The sequence below is a fragment of the Calidris pugnax genome, unplaced genomic scaffold, assembly GCF_001431845.1.
Source record: "Calidris pugnax isolate Ruff unplaced genomic scaffold, ASM143184v1 scaffold45, whole genome shotgun sequence".
NCBI classification, from domain to species: Eukaryota; Metazoa; Chordata; class Aves; order Charadriiformes; family Scolopacidae; genus Calidris; species Calidris pugnax.
In genome coordinates this window covers 369,719-388,520 of record NW_015090764.1, presented here as the reverse complement: position 1 = coordinate 388,520, position 18,802 = coordinate 369,719, and the positions used below count along the sequence as shown (strand labels likewise).

General features: G+C 41.8%; 1 protein-coding gene across 7 annotated transcripts in view; it reads left to right on the top strand.

Annotated features, from left to right (window-relative positions):
• The window catches only part of BCAS3 (breast carcinoma amplified sequence 3), a 424,087-nt gene that overhangs the window by 283,284 nt on the left and 122,001 nt on the right, over positions 1 to 18,802 (top strand). The window lies entirely within an intron of this gene.

The window sequence follows — 18,802 nt, the reverse complement described above, 5'->3', positions numbered from 1 at the left end:
GCGGAGGTGGGGGAATGGAATTCATCAGTTTTGTAGTCATTTTAATTCTTCTAGTTTTAAGTTGTTCTATAAATATGTCTTTATGGATGTAGTTTTACTAGCTTAAAAACATCTAATTGAAAACAGTTGCTTAAATCTCTATGGATCAAGAAGGCAGTAATAAGCAAAGAGAGTATCTTATCCCTGCAATCCAGAAACGCTTAGTGACTGGTATACTCGGTGCATGTGTAATCAGCTTCTTGTTTCATCTAAAAACCTTAGCTCTTTTGGTGTGATTTAGTACTTCACCAGCAGCGTGGGTTTTTTGTCTCTGAGATTATCAGCTAGTGAAACAAAATATAAACCGAAATGGCATAAGATAAAAAAAAACGTTTTTAAAAATATTTAATTAGTTTATGCCATTTTGTGTGGATAACGTGTTCTAGTGTATCGCCGGGCCTCTGAATAAAAAACATTAGGGTTGCCTTCTTGTAAATTAATGTTTTGTTGCACATTATGTAATGTTATTCTTATGACTTAACGTTTGCATAAGGCAGGACTGATCTCTGCTATTTTGTAAGGTACCCAGCAGATGATCCCGTAGCTCGTAGATGAGATCAGTCTGTGCCTTTACCTATTGACGCTGCTTGTGATTCCAAACCCAATGAGCTCCAAGGGATAAACCCATGGATATGCAGGGCTTTGCTGTCTGAAATAGCTACGTTCTGTGGGTTTGGGTTTGGCAGGGGGGTGTTGCTGTGATTTGGGGTTGGTTCCTTGTCCACTGTTTATTTAACGTCAGAGATTTAGTCCTTTCTAGCTTTATGAGATGTAATGACTATAGATCCCATGCGTGATAGTGAGATACCTAGATTGTTTGAAACAATTTTTAAAGTCTTATACCTGCCTCTCTCTGGTTTGAAATGCGGTGTCATTTTCCAAAGTGCTCCTCAGAAAGTGCTCTCCTAAAACTTGGAATTCTTTAAATGATACACAGCTCATTTCCGAGCTGGGAAAGGAGGAAAGGAAACCAGTCTGTGCTGGTGGAGAGAGGATGCAAAACCACCAGTCCTCCTTCATGCAAGTGGAGAGTAAAACAGATTATCTAAGTTAATCTTCAGTGATTGTTTCTTTGAACACCTGTGTTCGTTCATATGGCTAGGACTCTTCTCATGGTCAGTAAGAACATCTCATTAGGAGTCATAATTAATTGCATTTCATAAAATGCAAGCATACATTTAACTGTGCCCTAGATTGCATGCACCTTATTCCTTATTGCTTAAACAGGCAAAATGTGACATGGACTTTCGTGGGAAAACTGCATCGCTCAGAAAGTTTTGTCGTTTTCCTTTTTTATTTATTTTTAAATGTCAAATAATTTCCTACAACTTCATTAATCTGAAGTATTAAAAAGTTGTGGTAGTGTCGTGTCTCAGAGCCCAGGCAGTTTGGGCAGGCTGCCTTCCCACCACAGGCAAAAGCACACGCTTGTGCAGCTGCAGCATCTTATTCTTTGTCCAGGACTTAAAACGCAGTGAGAGTTCAACCCCTGAAATTCTTTTTCTGAGTCTTTTTGATAAGCAAGTAGCACTTCACACAAGCCCATTGTTAAAAATCACTTGCTGTTTGGTGGTTTAAGAAATGCGTAAGTGTATTCTGTCCATCTAAAAGCCATCTGTTACAAAAAAATAATCAGACATCCTTTTTTCTTGTACATTTGTGTCATTCTGTGAATCAGAAGCGTTTTATGTACTAAGGGCAATGTGCTTTGCTTTTGGAATTTCTGAGTTTCACTAAAACCCCGGGGTATAGTTGGTTCAGGAGACCTGAGGTGACCTGTAGATGGGAACTGCTCTGTCCCTTTGCTCCTTAGCAAGATAATTTTAAAGAGAAATTAAAATAGAGCGTCCAGATACAATATGATAACATTTTAATCCAAAGAAAAAAGCAGTAAGTATTTTTATACTAGCTGACCTCTTGGAAGCATATTCAGCCATTAATTATTTCTCATAGCTTTCCTCTGAGAGGAAGATGGGCAGTTTCCTCATTTGTAAGTGACAAATCTGAGACAGAAAGAAAAAAAAAAATATGATGTGACTTTCCTGAACCCAAAGAAACTCCTTATGCAGCAGGACAAGAGCTGAAGGGTTCCTGCACAGGCATTGGCAGGCACTGAATGCTGAGCTCTCCTCAGGCAGGAAAGGTGTAGGAGAAAGTAATGTCATTTTTGCATGTTGTTTTGCTTATGATAATATGCTGTCTCGTTTGTGAACCAGCCTTTCCATTCTTCCCGGACTTCAACTAAAGTCTTAGGTTTTTTTTTTCTCCTAAATCCTGGTGATTGACTGTCTATAAACACGCTGACAGTCTCAAAAATAAGGATAAGAAATCGGCTCACTGTGTGTTGTGTCCGACAGAGAGAAGTTCACGTTGTGTTTAAGCAGCTGAGCTCCCGTCCTTGGGCTTCCCCAGCCTTGCCCTGTGGGATCTCTGCTTTCGGTTTAAGGCAGCTGAAAATTAATTAAGAGTCTTTATGGGCATTGTCTTGAAGTCGGATTCATTTTTAAAATCTAAACTGCTTCAAGCTCTCCCGTAGAGGAAATGTGAATGTCTTTCCTCTTTGTTCCTCGGTGGATGCAGTAGGTGATAACCCTCCCCTGTCCCTCTGCACCCAGAGCAGCACGTCCCCAGGGCCACAGAACACCCAGCGTGGCCAGAAAAATTATCAGAACGTCAAGGGCTGGTTTTACTGCATCACTTTTGATGCTGCTTTTGATTTTGGAATTGCAGAGGGGACGGCAAGAGTAGTGTCCTTTGCATAAGTCAAGGTTCAAACCTGGAGTTGCAGGTCAAGATGATGATGCCTCTAAAAGAAAAAAAAAATTAAAAAAGACTGTAAATTCTTTAAGGGAAGGTTTGTGTCTCATGTTCAGTAAAATACCCAGCACCAGGTTTTAGGTTAGCAGCCAGACCAGCCAACATTCATGGTCTACCTTGTACAGAAGGGAGAGGAGCAGATCCTCGAGGGCCTGAGAAGCTCCAGAGGTCATCTGCACCCACACAGAGACACGGGTGGCTCCTCTGAGCCAGAGTGGCTCCTGCAGGATCTCCAGGTGGCCCCTGCTGCTACTGGAGAGCCTTCTGCAGGGAGGTGGCACATCCATGGCTGGGGCCACATGCAGTTCCTCTGCCCCCCAGCAGCAAAGCAAGTGTTGCTCTTCATACCTGGATGTGCAACCATATCTCCAAGGTGCTGGAAACACAGGACCATGGGATTTGGGGCAGGTGATGCCCAGATTCCTCACCACACTCAAATCTTTCAACCACCCTCGTTGCTTTGGGGCTTTGTTAGGAGCCAGAGGGGATGGTGGTGCCTTTCTCTGTCTTAGCACACACGGGGTACGGTTTGGCTGTAGGAAACTTAGGACTGTTTGATGTTGTTTTATTAAAAAAAAATACAATTAAGCATTTAGTTGTTATAAATCCAAGTGATATAAGTGTCACCCTTTGTGTTAGGCAGGGAGGTGACTTCTCAGAACATGGTTTGTGCAGTGCTTTGCTGGTGCTGCTCCCCGGGCTGCGTGGCAGCGAAGTCCTGCGGGGTGAAGAAGAAGACTGGAAGAGAAACAGCAAAATAGCTCTTCAGGGGACACGGTGTTCTCAGAGCTGCTTCTGTGCCTCTGCTTTGTCACCTCTTTGTCCTTTTGACGGAAGCAAAATCGAGCCGTCTTCCCGCTGGTGGGACGTGGAGCCCAGGGGCTGCTGCGAGATGCAAAGTTAAGTTCTTGTATCAGTTGGGAATTTTGTGGAATTCGCTGCCGTTTGACAGGGTTTCCAGATGGAAAGGAGCAACTGTCTGTTTCTGCCCAGTGCAATTTTCATTTGCTTTAAATGGTTTTGAGTTTGGGGAGCGGGGTCTGCTGCTTGGTTTTCAGTAGCACGGAGACAGATGTTATTTCACTGGACTAGCTGGAAGCTTTTTCTCATCCCACAGTTCTGCTATAGGTGCGTTTCTCTTGAACAAAGACAAATTCCAGGGGAAGTGTTATAAAGTTAGTTGCCTTTTCAGTTATTTTAATGATTCCTTCTTTTTCTAGCACAGTAGGTTAGAAACGTGTTAAAGCTAGTGGTAAAGTAATTTATGAAGGGCAGATGGAGTTCAAAAGGTTCAAATATACAAGTTCAGTTCCAGCATCATTTGGATCTTCACACCTCAGTGTCCCTATAGAGAAACTGGATACTGAGTTTTTACAGGTTTTACTGTAAAAACTGAGCCCTCCAGAACTTTTAGTAACTAATGGATTTTGCAGAAATGATTTGACTACCCTGGATGTCCATTAGCTGTTTTGCTTTTATGTCTTTGCTGGAAACCTAAATGGCTTTTACTTGCACTTTTTTTACTAGTTATATGTTTGCAAGGGATGTCTTTTGTATTACAGTAGCCGGTAGGAAAAAAGTGATGTACTCAAAAATTGTAGGAGCATTTAATCGTAGTATATCCTAACTAGAATTTAAACTGTGTGTTGTCAAGAAAGTTTCCATCTGTAGCGTGCCAATCCCAAGCTGACTACATGCAGTTTTAATCTTCTGACTCTTGAATTCATTCTTTTTTGTGTGGCTTTGGTGGTGTTAAAATTTAATCCTCAGCAGTTACATTGTATTAAGTCTATATTTCTCTCCTTTCCTTGCATGTCCTACTTTATTACTGGCAAAGGATTTTTGAAATGTCCTGAAAATCTGTGTTTTCTAGTGTGGGGATGATTGATAAAATACCTTTCTACCTGTTGAGCTGCTAGATATTTAGCAAAATTAATCCCCCATGTGGGGATGATTGATAAAATACCTTTCTACAAATGGGTGGTTTAAGAAAGTTTCCTCTCATCTTTGTTGAGCTGCTAGATATTTAGCCAAATTAATCCCCCGGAAAATCTGTGTTTTCTAGTGTGGGGATGATTGATAAAATACCTTTCTACCTGTTGAGCTGCTAGATATTTAGCAAAATTAATCCCCCATAATGTACTATTCCTGTTAGAGATGCACAGCTTTGCTGGGCAACTCTCAGAAATACCTTGCTGATTTAAAAGAATTTTAAGAGATTTAAAAGAATTTTTCATTTAGAGATGCACAGCTTTGCTGGGCAACTCTTAGAAATACTGATTGAAAAGAATTTTTCACCTAGTTACGTTCATCATCTGTCACTCACACTGATTTTATCTATATTATATCATGAATGAGAATAAATATTGCACACTACTATTAAAAGTAATGTGTGCCATTTTCTGTATGGCAAAATGGTACAGAATAAGAGTGAAAATAGATAAATCTACGGATTTTGGTTGCCGTTCCTCCCTAGTTTCAGGTGCACGTGACAATTTTGGAAATTTTACACGTGGAAAAACCAGCTGGCACAAAAGCAGAGGAATGATAAAACCACTTCCACTTTGGGAGGGAGGACGTAGAACGGGTGTGTTTCTCCGTGTCGAACAAGCACTTAGGAGGAGGGTGGTGTGGAAGCTGGTATGGTTCACCACACAAGGGTTTTATTTTGTGGTGGAAAATATAATCTTTCCGAGACCATTTCTCTTGGGTATAAGTCTGAAGTCTGCTTTGTATTGGGAGATTGGCATGAAATCCACAGCACTTAAGAGGATAAAGGCCTTTGTCTCCAAAATGTACTTTTTTTTTTTTTTCTTTTTTTGGAAGTATAAAGGCAGTGGAACAAGAAATGGTTTTAGGTGTATAATGTTAAGATCCAACCCTGTAATCCTTTCTCAAGTAAAAATATGTTATAGATCAATTTTATCGATTTGTATCTTTTTCCCACATGTTTTAGAAGATTCACTTAAAAAAGGAAACCTTTCACATTTAACTAATGATTAAAGAAATAAGATTAATTGTAAGGACCTATTCCAATTAGCCAGAATGACATCTTATTCTGATTCCTCCGTAGGCACCATTTGATTTCTGAAAGCAGCATGGGAGGCAGTTATTTAAAAAAAAAAAAAAAAGTTTTATTGCCTTTCTCATTTATGTGGTCACGTTAAAGGGCCTGTTTATACGTTAGGAATTTGGGTAGCTCTTCAAGATATACTAAACAATATTCTGAGAACTGTTGTGCTTGTTAAATAACGTGCAATATTTGAAGCCCTTCTCTCCTTCCTTGAAATATTACAGAAAAATGGACCATAAAGATAAGCAAAGCTTGGGAACAAATCAGGGCAGGGTGAGGAAGGGAAGAAGGATGCAAGAAGAAGAGGTGATGAGGGAGCTGCTGGGTGGGAGGAGATGGCTTTCTGCAAATAGACATCTTCAGCTTTCAGGCAATGGGACAGAAGAAACAAAATCAAGAGGAGGAGGAGGAAGAGTTGAAAGGAATGAAAATAGAAAAGATTTATTCAGTGAGTACATTAGAAATGGTATCAGATAAATAGATGAAAACAAGAGCAGAGCCCTGGCTGATGCAAGTTGTTCTGGCATCCAATGGGTTTACACCAGCTCGGGGTCCGGACAGACTGGCTGAGTTGAGACCAGAGACTAAATTTTTAATCTGGACTTCCTTGCTTTGTATACTTAAATTTGACATTTTCTAACATCATAAATTAATATGCAACGGAAATAGAACTGGCGTAGGTTCTCACAAGGAGAGAAAAGTGATAAAAAAGATGGGCTGTCTGGTGCTCAGTGATCTTTGATGTCTGAGGATCACAGCTGTTAGTTTATCAGTTATAATGAGCATTTATTTGGCTACTTTTATCTTGAATGGTGTAGATATTCTGGCTGATGAATATTGACATGATTGAAGTGAGATTACAGAGATTTTAATCAGTCGTTCTGGCTCAATATACGCAGTTGAATTTGCTTTGTTCCACTTTAATGTAGTAGATTTTTTTTGCAACAATACTAATGATTTAGGGGAATTGTGTGTATGTGGAAAATATTTGAATACTTTGATATCTATCAAATGTAAGTATGCAAACTGCCCAGCGCAGGCAGCCGCGCTCTGCTTTCCAAGAGAACCAGGCCCACTGACATTGTAAAAATCACTTTTTCCCTTCAGAAAAAAAAACCAACAGAGTATTTCTTCTTTTGTGTTAAGCTTTGGGGAAAGCAGCACCTCCTGAATCACTGGGCAGCTTCGTGCCTGGCCCTTGTGCTTTACTGAGCTCGGGTCCCTTCCCAGCACAGATAAAAAGAATTCACAATTTTCTGTTTCTTAAACGACTCATTTTGACGGTCAGTTTGTTGGCCAAACGCTGATACATTTCCATTCAGATGTAAAATTGAGAGCAAACGATGTGCAATATATTGCTGTGGGATGCATTTTTTTGGTCCGTGCAGCAGCGTAAGGCTTTGGCCGTCCCTCCTCCGGTTCCGCAAAGGCACCTCCTGAAGTCAGGCTTAAGCTGCTTTTAAAATGAGCCAGCATCACTTGGATGTGGGTGAGGTGCAGCAATTTGGGAATTGCTCCCAGCTGGTGGAGAAATGATTTCCAAGCAAGCTGGGTGGCTCTTTAACCGCTCTTCCCAGTAGAAACGAGCTAAAATATATAGAAATTGTTGCTTTGACGAATAGGCTAATGAGCCACTCAAGTTACTTTATGTATTGGATGTAGTTGCTTGACAGTTATTATTATTTTCTAATTATATTAAGTTATAAATTATTAACAAGTGTTTAATTTCAGTCCAAACAGATCCAACAAAAGGGATTTGTACAGTTATGAATTGCAGCAAAATACGAAATTGTTGAGCTTTTAGTATATGCAAACTTGGAGACCCTGCTTATTTCTCCCTCTTTCAACAGCCAGTCATGAAACTTTCTTGACCTTTTCACCTTTAAACTTTATTTGAACTTGGAAAGAAGACTTGTGAATTGTGGAGGGGGAAAAAAAAAAAAAATAGAAAAGAAAAAAATTACTTGAGCCTCCTGAGACCTAACCTTCTTTAGAAAGGCACATATGGGCCCCAAAATCTAAGCTTAAAAAAAAAAAAGGGGGGGGGGGGGGGCTGGTGGGGAGAAGGTCTGATTATATGTTACCGTAACAGTAATACTAGCAAAATAATCCTCCTCTTGTGCATGAGCGTCTGCTACTGCAAGCTTCGGGGTAATAAGCTCACATGACATGCCTAGAGGCTAATGCTGGCCTATGCTTTTTTCTTTCTTTCTTTCTTTTTTTTTTTTTTTCTCTGTACATATTTAAACAAAGGCTGATTATCCAAACAAGAATTTGGACTGCATCAACTGGACCAGTTAAATTATAGTTAGTAAAACTTGGCGCCTTCGGAGCTTGGAATGTTACAATTACAGCTGGATCCTCATTTGTTAGGCAGCCTTACAAAATAATAAAAGTGGAGATTTTTATCTTTATAGGACATAGCTTAACTCTTTGAATACAGAGAACTAAGTGCCAAATATTACAGTTACTGCTTAGGCGTACTATTTTGGGCCAATAAACGTGATGAAGCGGTCGTGTCCGTGCTCTGCAGGACCCAGGGCAAAGAGAGCTGCCAGCGCTCGGGTGGATGCTGTGGCACTTGTAGTGGACATTCATTATCCTCCAGGATTTCTCTGAGATAAGGGACAAGAACACAACAAGCAATTTGTTGTTTGATCTCACTTATCTTCCTGCCGTTTTTTTGACGGTATTGCTGTGGTTTTATTTGAATTTCGCTTCTTTCTGTATTTCCTGTTGCTATGAAAAAACCTTGCGACCTTGTAGAATCCAGATGGTCTGATTTTCACCTCTTGGATGAGCTGGAAAAATGTCTTTGATACTGTTTTCCAAGCATTTGCAAGCTTTTCACTGAACCCCTCTGAGATGGCCTCTCCCCATCACCATCTCCGAGGTCCGGTCCAGGGCAGGTTGGTGGCAGGGGATCTGCAGACAGAAGTTCAGTTTCATTTTTACAAACTGCCATTGACCATTCCAGACTTGTTTTCCCTTCTCTCATCCTACAGAGAGGGATTGGCTTTGATTAGTCACTCGCAAAGCCAAACTTTGGCTTTCTGGTTGTGTAATAGATAGCTCTCCTGCCAATCAGCAAATGAAAGTTCTTTTCCTAAAATTAAACAAAAGAGTCCTTATCATTAACCTAGAACAAATCAATGCCTTTGCATTAATTCACGTGGAGCAGGGCCAATTTACAGCTCTCCCTGATCTGCCCAGTGGTTTTTTTTGTGCATAGGTTAATTTCAGTTTCTTTTTTAAGAAAGTGTTTATTGTTTGCATTTTCTGAAAACCTTACTGAGTAATAATGATTGAAACTGAAGCAACTGAGCCTATCCAGAATGTTTGCAAGAGCCCACTGGCTAGGTAATGTTTACCAGCCTATACCAGGAGTTTTATCTTTTGTCTTCTTTGCGTGGTATAAAAGGCAGCACTCGTTAAAGTGTGAAAAAGTTCAATTCCTTTATTGTGACAGTTTGACCATGTTTCAGTGTACTTTTGTCTCAGTAGTGCCAAATAGAATGGATAATATGAAATTGCTGCAGTCAAGGTACCACGGGAGGTATGAGAGCAAGGAGTGGGTATTTTTGAATGGAAGGACGTTGGTTTTCTTACATTGAAAACTGAGAAGTTAAAGATTTTAATCAAGATAAACTTGTAGATTCAGAAGGTGCAACTTAGGCTGGGAGAAATGATACCAACTGGAAATAAGAAAGACCTAAGGAAAAATTGTGAGTTAATGTTTACTCTTTTATTACTATTTTAATCGAATGACTTTACGACGTGACCTTTTAAATTGTAGCTATTTTAAAGAGGAGTGTTTGCGTGCCGCGGGCCCGTGGAAAGTGCTGGTGGGTGCAGCTCTATCAGCTCCTGAGCTCCGGGCTTGGCCGGCTCCACACTCCACACAGAGCCCAACACAAGAACTTTACAGGCAAACACCTCAACTTTTCCATGGCCATGGCTCGAGGGAGAACTTCTCTCTCTGCACCCAGGACTTCAGGCAACAGCCACTTTCCATAAAACTCTTGACTTTTTTTTGCTGGGGACCATTGAGTCTGCTGCCGAAGGAGGAACCGAAACCTGGATTCTGAGGGCAAATGTTTGGACTTTATCTCCTTCAGAGGTTTCCTGGCATGTGAATGGGAAGAAATCACAGGTTTCTTCTCCCAGTTGTGGGAGGGAGTCTGGTTCTTGCTCTGTATTCCCCAAGTCATCTGCTTTTTGCTTAGTTCTTAGCCATGTCATTGATAAGAAGTAGGGATGCCCCGATTAGGCTTTTGCATATTTAGTTTCAGGCTTTTTTTCAGTGTTTGGTTTCTGGCCAGAAGAAATCCTTTATTTATTACCTCTGCTGTCCTTCCTTTTTTTTCCTATATTGAAAAGACTCACCTTATGCCATAGTGAGATGATTGAAATGGTGCTTTGCTGATTTAAGGGACCCAGGTTTATAACCTGGATACAAATGTCTGTAGTACCTGGAATACCCATCAAGAAAATATCATTGGTAGTAAAACAGAAAAGAAAGGGTAGCTGAGCCACTAGGTACTGCGGATGAGATGATCACCTACGTGTTGACAGAGGGAATCTCAAATTTTAGAACCTGTCTTCAAACAGTCTGAATATATTTTCAGCTGCCAAGAAGAAGTCAACACGAATGATCCATGGATAAATGAGAGCAAGATGCTAGATCTGCAACAGACAGTTTCAGTCCAGCAGCCTTGCTTTTCAAATATTTTCTAAAATGCTACTTAGGAAGCAGTCTTGGCTCAGGCTTTAGGTAGCCAATATTGTGTTCAGAAATTATTCCCTATCTTAATTTTTCTCGTCTGTGGTCTTATCTAATTCATCTTCTGTTTTTCCCTCCTCCTCTGTTCAGTAGACTTATTCCTGGATCAGTGAGGGAGCGAGGGAGGAAGCAGGGCAGGAGTCAGTTGCCATTGCAGAGTCTTTCTGAACTATAGTTCCCACCCTCTTTCTTGAATTGTAGATTTATTGCGAATTAATATTCACCTTAACCTTAAGGCGATTCAGATTAAATCACAGAGAAAGAAAGAAAGAAAGTTTGTGGTGTATGAGTCAAAGTGAGAGGAGGTCCTCAGTAGAATTTCATCAGACAGAGCTATACTTGGGAAAGAAACAAGTATTTCTCGTAGAGCATGAGTTGTATTGGCCATTAGGAACAGGAGACACTGTCCCTCCTCCTAATCTGATGTACTGCAGGAGACCACGAGACAATCTCACTGTTACGGACACTCTCAGGCTGTTTCCTGTAAAGAGTGTTTTAAATCAATCATGGAAGTCAAAAGATAAAACCTTTCACAAAAATGCCCATTATTTAAGAAGAAAGAAATAAAAGGGTTTGAACTCTTTTGTCACTGAGGCTATTGCTACAGGAGCCGCTCTTGATGCTCCAGATGCATTGTAACAAGCAGAATTATTTTCAATTTATTTAATTTTTTTTAATATTATGTATTAGGAAATAGTTTCTTTGAGTGCACAAGAACCACTTTAAAAATTGTGGTTTTACCTTTGGTTTGATTTCTCAGGAATGGTTGATGCACACAAAAAGAGCTGTAGCCTTCTGAGGGTACAGGGATGCACATGGTTTGGGGTTTGTTTAAATCAGATTTCTCAGTACAGTCGTAGTCCTGGGTGAATGGAACAGCAGCCAAGTGTGTTGGGTCTTGTGGGTTGGTTGGTTGTTATTTTAAGCTTAATTAAAGTAGCTTTTGCTTAAAAAGAAAGGAGGAAATTCAGTTTAAATGTAGGTATCTATGATAACTCTGCAGTACATCTTTTTCTCACATGAATTGTGTTTGGACTGGAGATTTACAAAGATGGCCATAGCCGAAAATACTAAGGAAATTCTATTTATGCCACAAGCTAAGAATTCCCATCACTGGTAAATCTGAATTCACTTCTTCATCTGATTTCTGATGGGAAAAATTTAATTGCTTTTGTACTGGAAATAAAGTTGATTGAACTCAGAATTTTTCCAGTGGCTCAAAAGGTTATTTCCCAAGCAGTGCTCTTTTACAAACTGCAGTGTTTTTTAATTTATCTGCTTCCTTCGGCAGATAAATGTTCAGCATTAATATACTGAAAAGGGAAATACAGTCTCTTAATACTAATTTGTATTAGATGTATTGATAGGTGGAACAGTATTTGACTTCCAGAATTTCATGTAAAATCTCTTACTGTAGACGTGATGGCAGTAACAACTTAGAGATGAAACTGTGTGATGTGGGTATCAGCTGAATAGAATTTCTGTGTCTGTCTTTGTTTCAGATAGAGCTCTGTAATTTCTTTCTGGAAGCAAACACTTGAGGACTTTTGCTGCCTATAGGAACTGCTCAATCAGTATCAACATGGGACTTGTCAGGAGCATGTTCTTAGAAATACTTATTCCAAATGTCCCAAGTTTTTGAATAGAAAATGTCAGGGATTTATTTGTGGTTTTTAATTTTCTAAAGAAGTGTAGAATTTTTGTTTGGTTTAGGAAGCTAAAAATAGAAAATAAAACGTTCTTTGCCTTTCTGTTTCGTAGACTCATAGAATTTATTCCTTGTAGTAATTTCAGTTGATCTGAGTAGTACCTGTTGGTGAGAGGAGAGCTGATCACAGGCCTGCAGCTTTATCATTCACCACAGTTTGCTTTGACAAACCTATTTAACATGATCACTGAAAACTAGGTTTCCTTGGGATGTCTAACTCTTTCTGGTTTGGGCAAATTCAGAGCTTTTTGGAGACTTGAGCTGCTGGAGGAAAGTTTTGCTTTGTGTAGCGATCCCAAGTAGAAAGGTTCAAAGGAAGGGTGGTATTCTTTAAACTGTAATCAGATTTTTCAAACCTCAAAGGTTTATGTGAGGAGCAGCGTTTGAAAGCTTAGGTGAGTTTTCCTTTTACCAGGACCTTTTCACAGAACTTGTTTTCCCACCACTTGGGCAACTTCCATTCAGTTATTTCAACCAGCGTGAATAGATCCGCCCTCAGAAACGATCGCCGTGGGTGATGGTGCTGGATTTTGTAGACATCAGCACTGAGAAATGGCATGTTGCTGAAAATGAGTCAAAACTGCACAAATGGCTGAGGTTGGGTTTGCTTTACATGTGGTGGAATTATTTTAATTGGTGGAATTACTTAATTCAAGAAACCAGTTGTTTTTGTAATTATAGTAACCTATTTGTCTGCCAAGTTACTTTCAATGTAGCAGGTTTAAACTGATCCAATTAGTAATGAAATTGGTGTAATTAACCTAGCCATTAATTAAATGCGTGCACGCACGCTGGCTTTCAGTCAGTACCTAGCCATTAATTAAATGCGTGCACGCACACTGGCTTTCAATCAGTTTTGGGGTAGGGATTTTTGTGCATTATCCTGTTACAGAAAGCTAATTTCTCTCCATACAATCTTTATTTAAAGCATTTGTGATGAGACTTTCTGCCAGGTAATGGGGGTGGGAATATTGTCTGAGGAAAACTTGGCTGATTCTTGGGGGGTTGGACCTGTCGTGGCCCTGTACCCCTTGGCCTGGGGTCCTGGGGTCACTTTGGAGAGATGAGTTTCCATCAAGGGATGCCACAAGAGTAACTGGCACCTTGTTTAGTGTCCAGACCAGCAAGAGTCCTCCGTGACTGGTATCATTGCAAAACTTCCATTAGAACTTCATCCAAGAAAGCCCAGAAGAAATCCTCCAAGACGAGGAGGTCTCCAATCCGCAGAGATGCTGGTTAAACTCATGTGTGCAGCATTATGGAAAATTTTACTTAGCAGTTGCCTTCCCTGTAGTTGATTAATACAAGATTTCAGTGTTCCCAGTCCATTAATCTTCACAAGCACATCTGCATACTGAAAAAATATTTTTAAAAACAACATAAAAAAAATTACAAGCGCTGATCATTTTGAAGATAAAAAGAAGTGAAAGGGCAACGATAAACTGTACTTCACTTGCATTGTGTGAATCCCAGTCCAATGAGAGAGAGGGGCTTTGTCATTTAAAATCTTTTAATTGCATAAAAGGAAAACTGAAAAGTGGTGGTTCTCTAGGCACTAAATACAGTTCTCACTGCAAAGTATCCTGGCCTGCATTGTGTCGAGTAATAAGATCTTGCCAGTGGAAAAGGTATTAGGGAGGTGTTAGAGACATCACAGGAGGAGTTAGAGTTGATGTTAGGAGGTTGAGAAAGTTAATTATCTTGAAAAGAAACCTAGTAGTGGAGGTGTGTGAGAACCAAATTCTAGGAAAGCAGGCTTTGGGGTTTTAAGGAGTGTGTATCTAAAACTGGACACCTGGAGCCATTCTTTTCTAGCACATTTGTTGATACAAATGGTAACGGTGATGTCCAGATGCCTGATTTTTCCTGAAGCAGAGCGTTTTTAAGGGTTCCTGTCATCTGTTGTAACTGCAACTTAATGAAGAACAAAACCCCTGGTTGGTTTTCTAAACCTGGATTTCTATTTATTTTATCTAGTACTCTTCTAGTAAGGAGATACCTGGCATGTGTTCAGGGTAGCTTTGTGATCCCCATCCCATTTATCCCAGAAGTACTAAAAGTCCTTACTGCACAAGGCAGGGTCTGCTTCCAGGGGCAGGCAATTGAGCGTGGTGAAACCTCCTGGGCTCTGCTTCCAGTGGGGAATTGCTTCGTGAGGAAATTCAGGGCTTACAGCTCAGGAGGGATCTTGCCATGAACCCACCTTCTCTCGGTGGCTTGGGTTGAGATGCTGCCAGGTGCCTTCTGCCGGCTCCGGTGGCCGTGGCAGGGCTTGGGACAACTGGACGATGTCCTTCTGCTGCTGTGGGCTCTGCTGGTGTGACTCTGCGCTGAGTTCCTGCATCCCTCCCTGAGCCAAGCATCTCCAGCCACAACGGGGACGAGGAACCGAGAGCAAACAGAGCAGGGAAGGGCCAAAAATCTGGGAAATTCAGTTTAGCCCTTATTTAGATCAGATTTTTACCGAAAGTAGCTGGTTCTAAGTTCATTTAGAGAACTAATTTTCTCCATCCAAGTTGTTTTTATAGCGAGGGGATGTCGTAAAGAAGTTGTTTATAATGGAGTTTATCTTAGACTCAAACCGTTTGCCAGCCTAATATCAGGAACGGTCTGAAAAAGCCTTCCAGTGGTGGTAGCTTAAGGAAGGGGGACCAGGGTGGGGGAGAAAACCTAATAAAAATAGCTGAGATCATTCAACAGTTATCAAGAAACAGATACTGCAGTTTTATAACAGAGAGCACTAAAAGTATATGCACTCTTAAAAGGCAATTAAAATGTATACTCCAAAACTATAAAACATTTTCTTTTCATCTGGAACATTGAGGGCAGATTACAACACATTAATAACGTTTTGTTTAGAGTTCAGTTTCTGATGGCTTCCAAATGCAGTCTGCGTAGATTAACCAGAAGGAGTCCAGTTCTCTTTTAAGAGAGCTTGTAAAGGAAAGCAATGTGGTAAGATTGTTATGAAAAGCTAGTGTATTTAGGAAATAGCACTTAGCAGGGTCTCTCTGAATGGCTGCCAGGTCAGGAAGCTGAAGTGCAAGGCTTGGCCCTGGTTCAGGCCCCCCAGTCCCGGCTCCTTGACCACACAGTACGTCAGGAGCATGTCACGGCGAGCCAGGAGCTCCACCACGCCTCCACGCTTGGCACAGGCATTTTCACATAACCCAGGGCTCCGGAGGGGAGGGAGGCACGCCGGGGCCAAGGGAACAGGCTGCTTTTTAAAATAGAAATGGATAAATAAAATATTTAAAAAAAAAAAAGGCCTGGGAATGGAGCGGTCGCTGGGTCCCGTTGCCGCAGTTCGCAGCATCAGCTCCACGGGGGAGAGATGGCTCCTTCCTTCTGGGAAGCACATCCTCTTGCCTCCCTGTGGGTCCTGCACGAGCTGTACCTTCACCTGAGGAGCAGGGGGATGTTGTCCCACCAAGATCCGTATGCATCAAAAGATGCGTTGCCAGCAGGTCCAGAGAGGTGATTCTGCCACTTTACTCTGCTCTGGTGAGACCTCACCTGGAGTGTTGTGTGCAGGTCTGGAGCCCTCAATATAAGAAGGACATGGACCTGATGGAGTGGGTCCAGAGGAGGGCCACGAGGATGATCAGGGGGATGGAGCACCTCTGCTACGAGGACAGGCTGAGGGAGCTGGGGTTGTTCAGCCTGGAGAAGAGGAGACTCCGGGGAGACCTAATAGCAGCCTTCCAGTACCTGAAGGGAGCCTACAGGAAGGCTGGGGAGAGCCTGTTTAGAAAGGCCTGCAGTGACAGGATGAGGGGCAATGGCTTCAAGCTGGAGGGGAACAGATTTAGACTGGAGATTAGGAGAGGGTTCTTCACTGGGAGGGTGGTGGAGCACTGGAACAGGTTGCCCAGGGAGGGGGTTGAGGCCCCTTCCCTGGAGATATTCAAGGAGAAGCTCGAAGAGGCCCTGGGCAACCTGGTCTAGTTGGGGGTGTCCCTGCTGACTGCAGGGAGGTTGGACTAGATGGCCTTTGGAGGTCCCTTCCGGCCTGGGCAATTCTGTGATTCTATGAAATACGCCAAGAACAACCCTCATGCAAGGGGAAGCGTGGGCGGCACGGCCAGGCCGTAGGTGGGACAAGGCAGTGTCCCCTCCAGCCCTGGTCTCACTCGGCTCCTCGCTCCAGAACTCATTTTCTGCTCCAGCCCATCTCCTCCGGGCTGTGGGATGGTGGGACATGGGCCAGGTGTCTGCCAGGCTCCGTGTGTGTGGGGCGAGGGAAGATTCCACTGAAAGAGTCACTTCTTGACACAACCACACGAATTCTCATTCCCATCCTGAAGTATTTCCTCCACGTGATAATCTTGCTGCTTTTTCTAATAACAGTAATGAGGGGGAATGGCATATTTAATCCATCCTGGTAATGCATCCCACGTTTCTCTAAGTCCTGCCAGTGTAGGAACTTCACAATCTCCAGTGAAGCCTCAAATGGTGTGTTGGGGGACAGGCTGTGTCTCCTTCCCCTCTCCATCGCCCTGCAGCCAGCGGTCCTGGCCCTGAGGGTCTCCAGCTGAGCCACGAGCACTGGCCATTTTGGGTTTGGCTGGAAGATAACAATTCAGAGAAGCTGGGACATCCCAGTAAGCCCAGCAATACCATTCAATAGTATACCCAGGTGCTTCAGCTGACTCCGTATGGCACATCAGCACGGGTTTAGTTTAGTTTGTGATACCGTGACTGCTGGTGACTTTTTAATTGTTGTTTTATATTAGAAAAAGGGCAGAGTGAAGTGCACTGCTGACGTAGGACGTGTATTTCTTCAGCATCTCTGCTCCTTCCCTCCTTTCTGCGTTGCTCCGTGGAAACCAGACATTAGGTAGACTGTTATGGCAGAGAAGCTTTTATTTTTCTGAAATGCTCTAGCAGTGTATTTTGTATTAAATGCAAAGGGAAAGCGATTCTCTCTGAGAGTCATCCTTTGGCCTCATCCTTTATTTGCCTCAATAAGTAAAGGCTGATCATTTGTACAGGCTGTAATCACGGCTGTCGCATTCTCTCTCGCCTTTAGAAATGGATCCCCTGGCTAGAAAAATCTGCTTTTCACAGCCACTAAGTTCACTTCAAAAATATTTTTACAGAGAGATGAGGGGGAATAAAATGCATGGTTACGTTTAACACTTGGTCCACTAATAACTCCTGCCTTTCTTGGAAAGAGCGTTGTGTATTAGTAACATGTTCTACATTAGCAACTCGGACCTTTGATGGGAAAATCTAATAAATTGTCATTACTCAGAACTGAGTAATTATACACAAAATTAAATGTGTGCGTGTGTGTATGTGAGAGAGGAACTTTAACTTGTTATTGGTTTCAGACAGTGACTCATTAAGCCATCCTAATGCCTCGGATATGCAGCAGAAGACTCTAGATGTTAACACTTACATTCTCATCTCCATACATGAGGATTTGAACACATAATTCCCTGAGATGAGACTATACCTCTTGATTTTTATTTCTAAATCTATGCTAAACTGGCAGATGTTAGGGAATAGCTTTTAGCATTTGTCATTTAGATTCTGATTAAAAGATAAGTTTGTTGTTGTTGTTTTTTTTTTCCTTAAAACCAGCAAAACTAATTATTCATGAGCGCAAAAATCATCATCCCCGACTAACAGACGTCTCAATTTAGGGTCAGCGGCAGATAACGGGAGCTCTGTAACAACTGTTGGATCATTCAAAATGCTTCTGAGTCCCCGAATGGTGTTTCTGTTTTTCATTATCCGGAGGGATAGAGGACAGGAGAAAGTTCAGCTCTTGCCTTCGCTCCCAGGGCGGCCGCGCACACATTGTGTCGGGGGCTGCTGGGGTTCCTCTGCTCCTCAGTCCTTGGGCTTCAGCTTCGCAGAGAGCATTCCCAGGGACTGAAAAGCTGAGAAGTGAGAAGGAAGGGGGGAAAAAAAGGGTTTTTTAAGCTGTTCCAGGGTGGCTGAATTCCTTCAGCCGCCCGTGTACTTGAAGATCTATTACTGGAATAACAGTTTTCCCGTATTTATTATTCATATCCTGTCCAGTTATTGGTTATTTGTCACCACACCTTTATTACTGTCAGGAAAGTTGTTCTCTGCTGGCAGGATGAAAATATATTCAGTTTCTCTGCTGTATTCCTGTTTTCCTTCCTGCTGTTGGGCAACACCTGAAATGGTGATCCTTTGGGCAGTCAGTACCGATAGGGAACGGGGCTTGTCACTGTGCATTGCCTAAAATCCATGACTTTAAGGAAAAAAAAAAATGTATCTGGTTTCATTAGCTGAGAGATCATAATCCAATTATTTTATTTTTAATTTCTCTTTCCTGAGCTCTTTAGCAGATGCTACTTTTTGGCCCTTTGACAGAAGCCTTTTAGCCTCCCTTATGAAAATC